Genomic DNA, 12,890 nt, shown 5'->3' on the forward strand with positions numbered 1-12,890 from the left:
ACATTCCCCATGCCCCATCTATATGAAGCCATGTAACCTAATGCCTTCTATCCATCCTGTTGACACCTCATGCTTTCTATGCCAACTTAGTGCTGACCTCCACCCACTGTCCTTTCACCCTTCAATTACCATCCTAACTTACCATCCCCAATTTCACTAAGCATCCAGAAGATCCTAAGCACATAGGAGAAAAATATAGTTCTGTTGCTTATATTTCTTTAGAGCTCTCTATTTCTGTTGAGAATGGTGCTGTCATTCACAAAACAAACACATTTGACACCCAGTTGACACTTTTTGACAGGTTAGCATTTGTTGACATTTGGCACTTTTTGAGACTTCTTAACCTTGTTGTCAATTCTAGTCAAATTTAACAATTCCAAATGTTTCATGTAGAAGCTTCTCAGAAATTAACAACGCCAAAAGGCACCTAACAATCCCCCAGTTATCCCTGACCCCATTCCCAAAGAAAATTTGATGCCCACACCCAGAACACCGACCCCATCCCTAGGTATCTGAAACCATATCTGCAACGGCTCCTCAGATCTCCACAGGTTATCCAAAAGGAATGCACTAAGTATGGACCTGGCCTTATTAAATCTAAGGTCCATTCTCTAGATTCCCGACTCCAGGGCTGCTAGAATCTAATTTCTGTAGAGACAGCTGGTCAGTGAAATCTCTAGCCTTTGAAAACCTTCTTCCACAAATTATGGCCACCCTCAATCCTGCCCTCGTATAAGTGAGAAATGTTGGGTTTGGGGGCAAGACTTGGGATTCCTGACTTTTCTACCATTTGTTTTATCTACAATATGGAGAGACTATCTCGTCGTGGTGAAAATCAGAGTCTGAGTGTCATGTGACATGACATCACTTTCCTGTGATGTCACCAGCTTGCCTATTGATTTATATCTTTGGCTGAAGTTCCTGTGCATAGGTCTTGTATGTCCCTCTATTATTTGAACCTTATATTATCACACACTTGTGATGCAGGTGGAACTTGAAACCAGATCTGCTGGTTCAGAGGTAGGGAGATTATCACTGCAGCACCAAGAGCTATCAAGTTTTGCCTATTCAGAGATGTTATGACAAAACAACAGAGCTGAGACTTGAACGCAGGTGTTATGTCCCAAATTTAGGGATGTCGCCACCATGGTACAAGAGCCTTATTGTACCTCTTTAATTTTTTATTTGAATCAACCTGGTCGGAGATGTTATTACATACTTCTGGAGCAGATGGGATTTGAAACAAGGCCTCCTGATTCAGATGTAGGGATTCTACCATTATGCCACAAGAGCCCTTTGTGCATGTCTTTTATGCAGAGTTTCATTTAAACCAACACTGGTGAAAAATAACTCTGGAACACAATAATTGTCAAACTCTAAAAAAAACCCTAAAATTTACTCTGACTGCACTGTAGGAATGTCCAGGAATATCAAAGGAAATGCTCATTGAAGGATGGGGTTATTGACCACTTGGGAGTTGACATGGACGGAGTTCTGAATTGCACCTGAACTATGTTATACCCCTCCAGGAGTGCTTTATATTGTTACCAGGTCCAAAGTGCAAAGAATGTTTCATTTCTGAGCCATGTCATTCATCATTTTGACAGGCATGAAATTCATTCTCCAAAAAATCAATACCTAAATAAATAAAAGTAAAAATTACCTTTGCTGAGAAAGGGCATTATTTGAAGGCCAATCAATTACTTGGAGATACCCAAGCTTTGGAGAATTGACAGATTCCTCTTCAAATTGAGAGTCTCTGAAGGGTTGAAGCTCATATTCTTTTAGGAGTCTCTGAATAAGCCAACAAATTGAACCCAAATGGACTGCAGAATGGTAATCTCTAAGAGGCAAATTAATGCTTACTTGAACTTAAAGTCTACAATAAATGGTGGATTATTTTGTAATTAGTAGATTTCTGTGAGAGGTTAATTACATCATACATAACAAAAACTATTTAGCTGGTTTTATATACATAAGGTGATATGGCTGAAATTCTTTCCTTTAAAGAACTCTATTTTTTACTAACAGCTCAGTAACTAAATTGCAGCCTCAGGAACAACACATTTAATTGCTGGAATTTCCTGTGACTTTGTTTGTGAGTTGTACTTGTGAATAATAGCACATATTATACCTTTCTGTGATTTAAAAAAAGTCCCACGTTATTATAATTACTGAACTAATTTCCTACGTGATATATTAGGAAAAGCTAACTTTTAGTTGTAACCATAGTCAGCTTGCACCATAGTTAACACCATAAAGAATATTTGATCACCTTGATATATATAGGCATCCTATAGAGTGAATTCCAATTATAACAAAGGTGTATCCAACAACCTCATGATAAAGCAATCAATTCAGAACTATGGAGGTAATTGTTTTGCCAGTAATGTTGTCAACTTGTTAGGGAAAGACCATTTTACCTCCAATTTTTCCTGTCAGGCTTCAGATGTTGCCTCTGTTCGAGGGCATAGCCCAGGAGTCCACCAAAGAATTTTAAGCACAGAAGTGACTGTAGCAATGGGTGTTTTGTGAGAATCCTTTGCAGTGCCAGAAGGTTAACAACCTCACCAGATTACTGACCCTATATTGTTTTCTCATTATGTTGGCGTTCCTTCATCCCATTGCATGTTGTAGGACTGTATTGTGAAACATTTAAGGAAGGGAACATAACTTCTGTTATAATGTCCATTTACAAAAAAACCTTCTTAACTCACCACATTTTTTTTATTGAGACTTATACCTAAATTAGCCTGATATGCCAAACTGATGTAAAACTCTGCCCAATGTTTTCTGCAGTACTTATTTATTCTCTTACTGTCACAAGAAGACTAGATAAATTATTTCTATACTGTCATGAACCATGTCACCAAATGTTTTGTATTGGGATGTAGGAGGAGCGTGATAGCTGTGTGTTTGCCTAGATAATATGCAACTTATCTCTATAATGGTGCGGGATCACAAACATACAAGTAATACGCATAAGTGTTACAAGCTACAGAGAACCTGCTTGGAATTGACATAACATTCTATGATTACTTCATTTTCTTTTCTCTAGATAAGCTAAAGCATGATATAGCTTAACATGAAGAGGTGAGCACTAGTACTTCTGTTCAGACAGCCACATCTTAATGATCAGCAATCCTTACCTCTTCATGGTCAGCCTGCAGAAATTCTCTCTGGAGTGATCATGAGAGGGAGGAAGATGCACTTGATACTATTGAATGTTTCAAATATAAATTATGAACATGTACGCCAGAGGAATCTGAGGTGAACTCTGCCAAAATAAATCTGTGAATCGAAATCTTACAGTCTCAAATCTCCGGTTCCACTTTAAAGAAAAGGGTACATGGGAGTGTTACATTGACATAGAAGCAGTTAATGTCATCTTGGAGCTCCTGAGATCAATAGCAAGAATTAGAGCAAAGTCCAATATCATGCAGTGTCAACATCTGAGAACGATTCTAAACAATACATGGCAAACAAGCCCAGTCACCAAGAATATTGGCATAATTTTTTTTCTCTGGAAACACTACTTGTTTTTACCAAAAGAGATAAACAACAGTTGAGTGAGCATACAAGTTTTATGTTGCTTAGTGCAATATGTCGCATGAGTAACTCTTCATCAGGAATGACGCAGCAACGCTGCAGCACAGTCAAGTGGAAGGAAAATAAATTGCAGCTAAACATTCTCAGCTTCAAATGAAAAGGTTCAATTAAAATTATACATTGCAAAATGGACCTTGGATATTTGAACCAGGATGATTTTTTGTTTTACGTGTTTTGTAAATAGTACTACCCATGTTTTTCATGTTGATAACTTATTTAAAGCAAATAAACTATCATACCAAGCAGAAATTATTTTGTGAATTTGCTGAAAGTATTTAGCTACATTTGTGCTCCGTGTGATATTTGCTTAAGTTACCAAGAAACAGCTGCTTATTAATGCAGCGGGTTCAATCAAAAATGTTTCAAAAAAGAAACCTTTTATCGAGAGGCAGAGCAGAGAGGATTTCAATCAATTTCTTAAGCGAAAGGATAGCACCACATAGTGGCATAGCACACTGTTGCATTGTGCCTCGAAATACCAGCACCTGCATTTCTCCATACATTATCTTTCCTGTGCAGTCATACGTTACTTCGTCAAAGGGAGCTCACAGAAACTGACAAAACCAATAAGCTCTTCTTCCAACAGTTCTTAGTTGCCACATCAGAAATAGTGTCAATAAGATCTTTTCACTGCAGAACAACATTTTTTAAAAAATTAAAAAAACAGCAGTAGACTAACATTGCAGGAAAGTGGAAAAATTAAAATAAGCATCATAATCTTTTTAGCAATTATTTCTGGGAGTTGTAACTCTTGATGGCCTAGTTAGGTGCAAGTGACAATGAGAAAAACTTAATCTCCAAAATGTTTTGTTGTGATGTCAGTTGTGTGCACTTAGTCTTTTTTTATTTAATCAATACAGCTTATGCAGAGATATGATCTAGATATGTAAAGTTATTTTTTTCCAAAAATATGTTTAATTTAAAATTGGTAAAAATATTCCAAAATTTCACATTGAATTTACAAAACATGCAATAAAATTCAACTTTTCTCCATACATCATGTTGTTTTCTGAGGTGTCTCGATAGAATTGCAATCCTCTTTTTATTTACAATATGTACTACATGTCAAGCATAAAGTCTGCGGGTCCTACACACTTTCTGGACCATTAGTGCACTGTGGCTAAAAGACATCTGCCCAGTGCAACTTTGTGGCTACTACCATAGTGGACAACTCTTTGCACTGGAAGACCAGCCAGTCTCAGGCAAAGTTGATGTTTATTTTGGTGTGTTTCTGGGAACAGCTGGTAGAAGACAAAAGTCCTCAGATCTGCATGGATTGGAACTCATGACATCACTTTCCAAACTTCCTTCAATGGTATATTCCAAACGTAAATTGACAATGCTTTCTTCCCCACCGCAGTGGTGTAGAGGAAGGACATAACAGGGAAAGCATTCCTCTCAACCACTGAAGCCATTCCTCAACACTTGTTTGAAGGGTTTCAACCAAATGACTTCGACAGTCAGTTCAGGAAACCATCCATCAGGATCCACCATCTCCATTTCTCACAGGATCTCAATGACGTTACATTCTGATGACTGCCTGATGGTGGTCAATGGAATTTTTCTGTAGAAATCCTTTAATGATGGACAGGCAGTACTGCATATTCCAGCTAAATAGAGTGCTCCCTGGGAACCTGGTCATGGCCCAGTCTTCTCATCACTGAGACAGATGCTCACACATGGTGTTTGTGTACTGAGATCTACACTTGATTCAGCTGCCCACTAAGGGGATGTCCACAATGACCATTACAATGAGGGTAATTTTAGACACATTCTTTTCACTTTATTCTAGGCATTTGTATGTTTTCAACATTCAAACACTGTCCATTTTCAACCTTCAGACAAAGCGGAAAATGATTTTGGTAATAACCATGGGACAGGAGTGAAAAATGTGCCAATCCTGCACCACATACAGTGACTCCAAGAGTGCCTTGCCTCTAGTAATCAAATTCTTATTTATTCTGGACAGAGAGTGTTCCTCCCACATGCCTAGCATTTGTTTTACCTGCTCCTTTGTGCATGTTCTAGTCCCTCCAAGCCGCACCTCCAATAGCTTCAAATTATGAGGTGAAGAGGACAAATTATCAGTCAGTTTAGTTCCCAGAGAACATGACCTTGCTCACTCTAGAGATTACTTTGGCTTCCTAGGTCTGAATGAACTGCTCACAGATGCTTAACAGCCTGTGCACTGACAGCAGATCTGAGCCGAAGCCAATGACATCATCCATGCATGCAAAGGCTTTGGTCTGAGCGCTTTCCCTTCCTAGGAATATCACTTCAATAAGTGTGCTCCTGAACATAAACAAAATCATAAATTAGATACCCTAAAATCATTTGTAAGGAATTCATTGCCTCAGTGATTTTGAGGTGTGCAGCACAGAGAAAGGGCATTCAGGCTGCATCAGTCATAAACAGCCATCTAAATTATTCTAATCCCATTTTCCAGCACTTGGCCTATTCCTTGGTATTACAGCTGCCAATGTAGGTAATCTAATCTAATCTAATCTAGTCTAATCTAATCTAATCTAATCTAAATACTTCTTCAATGTTATGAAGGTTTCTGGCTCCACCACCCTTACAGGCAGGGAGGTCCAGATTTTGGCCACCCTCTGAGTGAAAAAGAAATTCTCACATCTGCTCTAAACCCCTTAATCCTAAACTTAAATCTATGTCCCTGGTCATTGAACCTTCCATGAAGAGGGAAAGTTTCTTCCCATTCATCCTGTCTATGCTCCTTATCATTTTATACAATCAATCGTGTTCCCCTTTTCTGCTCCAAGGAAAACATTTGCAGTCAGTCCAATCTCTCTTCATAACTAAAACCCTTCAGTCCAGGCAACATCCTGGTGAATAATATCTGTACCATCTGCACTGCAATCACATCATCCTATAATGTGGATTCCAGAACTGAGAGAATCATAGAATCCCTACAGTGCAGAAAGTGGCCATTTAACCCAAGTCTGCACTGGCTCTCTGAAGAGTATCCCACTCAGACCCAGCCCCCCCACCCTGCCCCATGACCTCACAGTTACCATGTCCCTGGATACTACAAGGAAATTTACAATGCCAATCCATGCACGCAATACTTAATCATTTTGGAAATCCAAATATATTACACTATTTGTTCCCCTTTATATCCTGCTTGTTAACTCCTCAAATATTCTTATAAATTTATCAGTCATGATTGCCCTTTCAAGAAGGTATGCTGATGCTGGTTGATGATATCGGATCCTCACTTCCAACTCCAAGCTCCTCTCCAGCTCTGAGGAGATGTCCTTAACCCTTGCGCTGGGCAGGTAATACAATATTCAGGACTTCAGCTCACATATATGAAGAATCATGTCTATCCTCCTAATTATACAGTGCCTTACTATTCCCATTTTACTTCTCCATTTAAATAGTTCCGTATACCACCATGCTGTGGTCAGTTCGCTGATTTTCCCTACAATGCCCACTCTCATCCATAAAGCTTGCAAAAATTCGTACTGGTGGACAAGTGACTAAGGCAACTTAAATGCTCCCCCTAGATCTGTATACCTATTTCACCTTCAATCATACCTTCCCGTTACTGATCGCAGGCCAAGTTTGAAGTACCTAATCTGAGGGGTGTGCCATTGGAATACAATGTAAATAAATGTGAAGTCATACATTTTGGTCGGAGTAATAGTAAAAAGGATTATTACTTGACTGGTAAAAAGTTGCAGCATGCTGGTATGTGGAGGGACCTGGATGTCCTTGTACATGAATCACAAAAGGTTGGTTTGCAGGTACATCAAATAATTAGGAAGGCAAATAGAATTTTGTCCTTCATTGTTAAAGGGATTGAGTTTAAAAGCAGAGAGTTATGTTGCAGCTGTACAAGGTGCTGGTGAGGCCGCACCTGGAGTACTGTGTGCAGTTGTGTGCTCCCTACTTGAGGAAGGATATACTGGCACTGGAGGGGTGCAGAAGAGGTTCACTACATTGATTCCAGAGTTAAGGAGGTTGGCTTCTGAGGAGAGACTGAGTAGATTGGGATTATATTCATTGGAATTCAGAAGATTGAGGGGGGATCTTATAGAAATGTATAAAATTATGAATGGAATAGATAATATAGAAGTAGAGAGGGTGTTCCCACTGGCAGGTGAAGCTAGGACAAGAGGGCATAGCCTCAAGATTTGAGGGAGCAGATTTTGGACTGAATTGAGAAGGAACTTCTTCACGCAGAGGGTTGTTAATCTATGGAATTCCTTGCCCAGTGAAGTAGTTGATGCTACTTCACTAAACATTTTTAAAGCTAAGGTAGTTTTTTTTAACAATAAAGGAATTAAGGGATACAGTGAGAATGCAGGTAAGTGGATCTGCATCCACAAAAAGATCAGCCATGGTCTTATTGATTGGCGGAGGGGGCTTGAAGGGCTGAATGGCGTACTCCTGTTCCTAGTTTTTATGTTCCTATATCTCCTGCCACAATTAAGCTTTTGCTTGGGTTTAAAGGCTGTGCAGTCAGCTTTTCCCTTGAGTTGGTGCCCTCATAAGTTACCATAAGCCAACTTTGCCAACTATACTAATCAGAACTTGGCCAGCTTGGTCAGTAGTAATGCTACAAGGTCCCTGTGGTGATGGTCATTGAAATCTCCTGCCTACCTTGGGGAATTTGTTGGATTTATCAAGCTGGAGAACAAATAAACCAGAACAATTAGTAGGAGAGAGATAATGGGAACTGCAGATGCTGGAGAATCCAAGATAATAAAATGTGAGGCTGGATGAACACAGCAGGCCAAGCAGCATCTCAGGAGCACAAAAGCTGACGTTTCGGGCCTAGACCCTTCATCAGAGAGATGACTGCCAGGCCTGAAGGATACTGGTAATCACTTAACATGATAAAATTCTCACAGTGGGTTGTGTAACTGCTGACACTTCGAACTGAAATGAATAATGTGATCAATGATTGTTTTGTTGTGTCTTTGCGATTAAATTTAAAGCAAAACTATGTCTGTGAATGTCTCCTGACCAAGTTACTGTTGAGGTAATCGAAAGGGGAAGGAAAACTGAAGTAATCTTTGAAGTCATTATTGAGGACCAATAAAAGCAAATTTAAACATCAATTGTTCTGTTATATGTTCTGAAACCAAGAAGGTCGTTAGGAAGATCAAGCTGGTTTAATGAGTTGCACTTATGAATAAGAATATGCAATTATATCATCATCCTAAAATATCTTTCCTTTAGCTGAACTTCATTATTAATCATAGTCAAAAGGGTTCTTTTGGTTTAAAATTTGTGGTGCTCTGGGACAAAATATCCTTCACGTGCAGTCCAATAATCATAGTAAATGACATTTTATATGAAAGTTGGAAAAGCTGGTCATGTGGCTGCACAGTTAAAGAACTGTAACAAATCACAGCTCTTAAAAGGAAATGGCTTCACCTAGCTACAGGCAGCCTGACAGGATTAGCATCCCCATGCTGAATTTTAGAAAGGTGCCCTTTGTATGGAAGGATGTGATGAGAATAAGACTCATACTCCTTGGAGCTGCCCTTCCAAGGTTGATAAATAAGGTTCAGTCTGATGAATACGCACCTTCATTCCAGAATGCAATTGTGGTGTCTATCCACAAGATGGGGCATTCTGGTGAGGTCATAAACCTGTGCACTGCTTACTTTCGCGAGTGACTATTCAGAGGGTTGTCAGGTTGTTATGACATAAACATCAAACTTTAGACCAATTAAAATAATCTTGCTCTAATAAAATGGGCCCAAGTCAGATTGGGAGGCTTTATTTGAAAATTTTCACAGGAAATAACTTCACAGAGGCTGGGTCCTGTCGTCAAGCCACTCTTTATTTACTGCTGCTGAAAGTATTGGATGGTCTTTGCAGTTAGGAGCATCAACAATGATTTAGATATATTATATCTAAATTATGTTAATGAATGTGGGTGTCAATTTCTTTATTTTTGCTTGAAAGGACAAGAATGAGTGAATGTGCAGCTCCAAGATTATTCTCTCCTTTAATCAATGGGCTGAATCTAGTGTTTTTTTTGGCTATGCACGTATTATACCAATATTTTTGGAAGGTCTCTTGCCACAAGGACCAATGAGACTTCCCAATGTTTCTAACCAAACTCACCTTATTGACAACCTAGCTGCCCTTATGGCTTCCCTCCTGTCCAAAATTAGCCCAATTTTACCATAAACTGCTTCCTCAGCATCTCATCAGATATCCCACCCAGCTGAGAAACAGCCTGCTCCAGCAGAATGCTCATACTCAACTTCTGAGGTACAGCAGTCTCAGTGATATAATCCTCCAAAAAGGCTGCCTCCTGCACTTCCCGCCAGCTCAAATACTGACACATGATGGAAATGTTACCCTTAGCGAGTGCAGGAACACAATCTGGTGCGCACCTCCAATTTATAGCTTCGCAGTTCTAAGGAAGATACATACCAGGAATCCTGCAATAGTTAAGCTTTTCCTTGTTTTAAAAGCAAGCAACCATCTTCCTCTGGTGAGGTATGGCTCTAACTCATCAAGAAATGCATTTAGAAATTTCTATCAGGTTATCACAAATACAATGATGCTCTTAAAATTAATAACAGAGTGTTCACTTATAGCAATTTGCTAGCTCACATTATAGTGAAATCCCACTTTTAAAATTAAATTTGACACTGTAGAAGTAAGCGTCAATATACAGCAAAAATATATCCTGTGACATTCATTTTGATCCCATTCTAAATAGAAAACAATACCAGCTACTGTAGCTGAATTAGTAATTGACCTTTAGTAACATGTCTACTGCTGATTATATTTCCACAAACTTTTATCTTGAGTTACTGACTTTTGATGAACTTATTCCTCTAGACACAATCATATATGTTCCAAACTATTGTGAGAACTGTAAACTGAAAGCATGTGAAATGCCAATTTTTAACCCTACCCCAACTACTGTAAAACCTCTGCTTGATTAGAATGTAAAAGTTAATCTGTACTGTTTGTTAGTTGTACATCATCACAAAATCCAGGGAAATGTCAAATATTATTCAGCACGATTTCTGCAGAATGGAAAGGACAGAAAAAAAAGCAAGACCACGGAGACTGTTTTATTTTGCATCAGTTCCCAGATTCTTCATAATTTAAGACTGAATTAAGACAAAGTCTGCTTGACACAGATTCTCACCTGCTTGAGACCACTGGTTAAGAAATCACATACATGTGCACTCTTCGATAATCCATTCACAAAGCAATATTTATCTTAACATCACATACAGCAATTGTTCAGCTTCTGCTAACACAACTTCATCTTTGGTTGTGAAACAATCTGCCTAAACAAATTGTGGAAATGGTACATGGATACTACTGTTAAGGCAATGTCTCAACATCACATTCTCTAGCTGATATTGAACACTGGCAAAAGTATAGAATATTTTAAAATTCTCATACAATAAGACTGTAGATTATCAGCAATGAAAAGAACATTATGAGTTAACTGCTAAATTGCAGCTTTAACGTAATAATGTTTAAGAGAACAATTGAACAAGCATAAAGCATGTCATAATTAGTCGAACTGGAAATAAATTGAGTTCTAAGCGTAATGATTCAATATTGACAAACATTGGAATATGAAAAATATTTCAGTGCTTCAATGTACTCTCTACATGGGATCTGTACACTATTGGTAAGGCTGGTAATAACAATGTGTAAAAAGTTTACTTAACTTAGCTACAGTACATAAAATTTAATATGGTACATAAATCTGATAATTTATTGATACAGAGTAACTGCAGGATAATGTACTTCAATGACCTATCTAGGCAACTTGCTGGCTTTTAGTAGTGCATATATCAAGAGGATGATTTGTCAACATTTCAAAGCTGTAAGAACAGCAACTTAACATGTGATGTGAAAAGATTTCATGCGTCATTTATTCTCAGAAGCAGAAATATTTTGGCACATAACAGTATAAAAATATATCCCATTTTTTACAGTCTTTTTGCTTGCATTTTCAAATTTTGTCACAAGTTATCAACATGACATGCTTGATGCTGTAACTGTTGCTGTTCAGCAGAACTATTTTGGGAATGAACAACTGCTAATTTGTGATCAGAGAAAGGTTTATCTGTCACTGAAGTGAGACCCCAGTTCTGCTTCACTGTCCATTGTCACAAAGCCAAATGCAGGGTTGAAGAATAATGCAGTACAGGACCAACCATAAAACCGAAGGCTGTCTTCTTTTCAATCAAATCTGAATAATCTTGAAACATAGGAAAGATTTACAATTATTAAAGTATATTTCATGTTCTTAGAACACCCTGAAATGTATTTCAACCAATAATATGTATTTTAAAATGAAGTATGATACACAAATAACAATGAGACCTGATAGTTAATTTGTTTTAGATTTTGGTTGAAGGACAGACCCTTGGCCAGGACATTGGGAGAAAATTCTCCTGTTATTACATAGTTGAGCGAGCAGTTGGAAAACCTGATTTAACCTTTCATCAAAAAGGCTGAAATGTTAAATTGTACATTTTGATGATTTTTTGACAGCATTATGGTATAGAAATTCCTCTTATTGACAATGTAAATGCATTTATGCTTTTGAGCATTGAATCACCAATAGATGTACCATCACGTACTTGTGTATTATCAAAGTGTCAGCACACAGCGCAAAGTAGACTCATATACCTATTGGCCAATGAGATGATGTGAGAAATTTGTACCCTGAAAATACCTTTCCAAGTTCTCATCAAAGTTTAAAACAAATACAAATCTCTCAGAATGAGAAATAAAACGAAATAGAAAAACATGAAGGAGTTTAATATTCAAGGCTATAGGCCGAGTGTGGGGAAATGGGACAAGTGTAGGTAGTGGTATCCTTTTGTTGTTACAGACATGATGGACTGAATGGCCTCTTCCGTACTGTATGATACTATCATCCGAAGAATAGATTATGTGTTGCAAAGGAAATTCTTACCAAGACAGAATAAAAGAAACAAGGGTCTAGATTTTACATGGCTATACCAGGTGTGTTTTCAGTGGGTGTGCAATTAAAATGAGGTGGGTGCTGAACCCATCACTTTAGTACCCACAACTGAGCTCACCAGCATAATACAGAGGGTGGGAAGGTATGTAAAGTACTAATTACCCAGGCCATAACATAATGCATCTGACATTGACAGACAGATGGGGGTGGGAAGCCTGTTTTGTTTTAAAAGTTTCTAGAAGTTCAGGAAGGAAATGGTGCACATTGTGGCACACCCCTCACTCCTGAAAATAGTAGCCCCCTTCCTCCATTCCAGCTCTCCCCT

This window comes from Stegostoma tigrinum, chromosome 19, assembly GCF_030684315.1.
Source record: "Stegostoma tigrinum isolate sSteTig4 chromosome 19, sSteTig4.hap1, whole genome shotgun sequence".
NCBI lineage: Eukaryota > Metazoa > Chordata > Chondrichthyes > Orectolobiformes > Stegostomatidae > Stegostoma > Stegostoma tigrinum.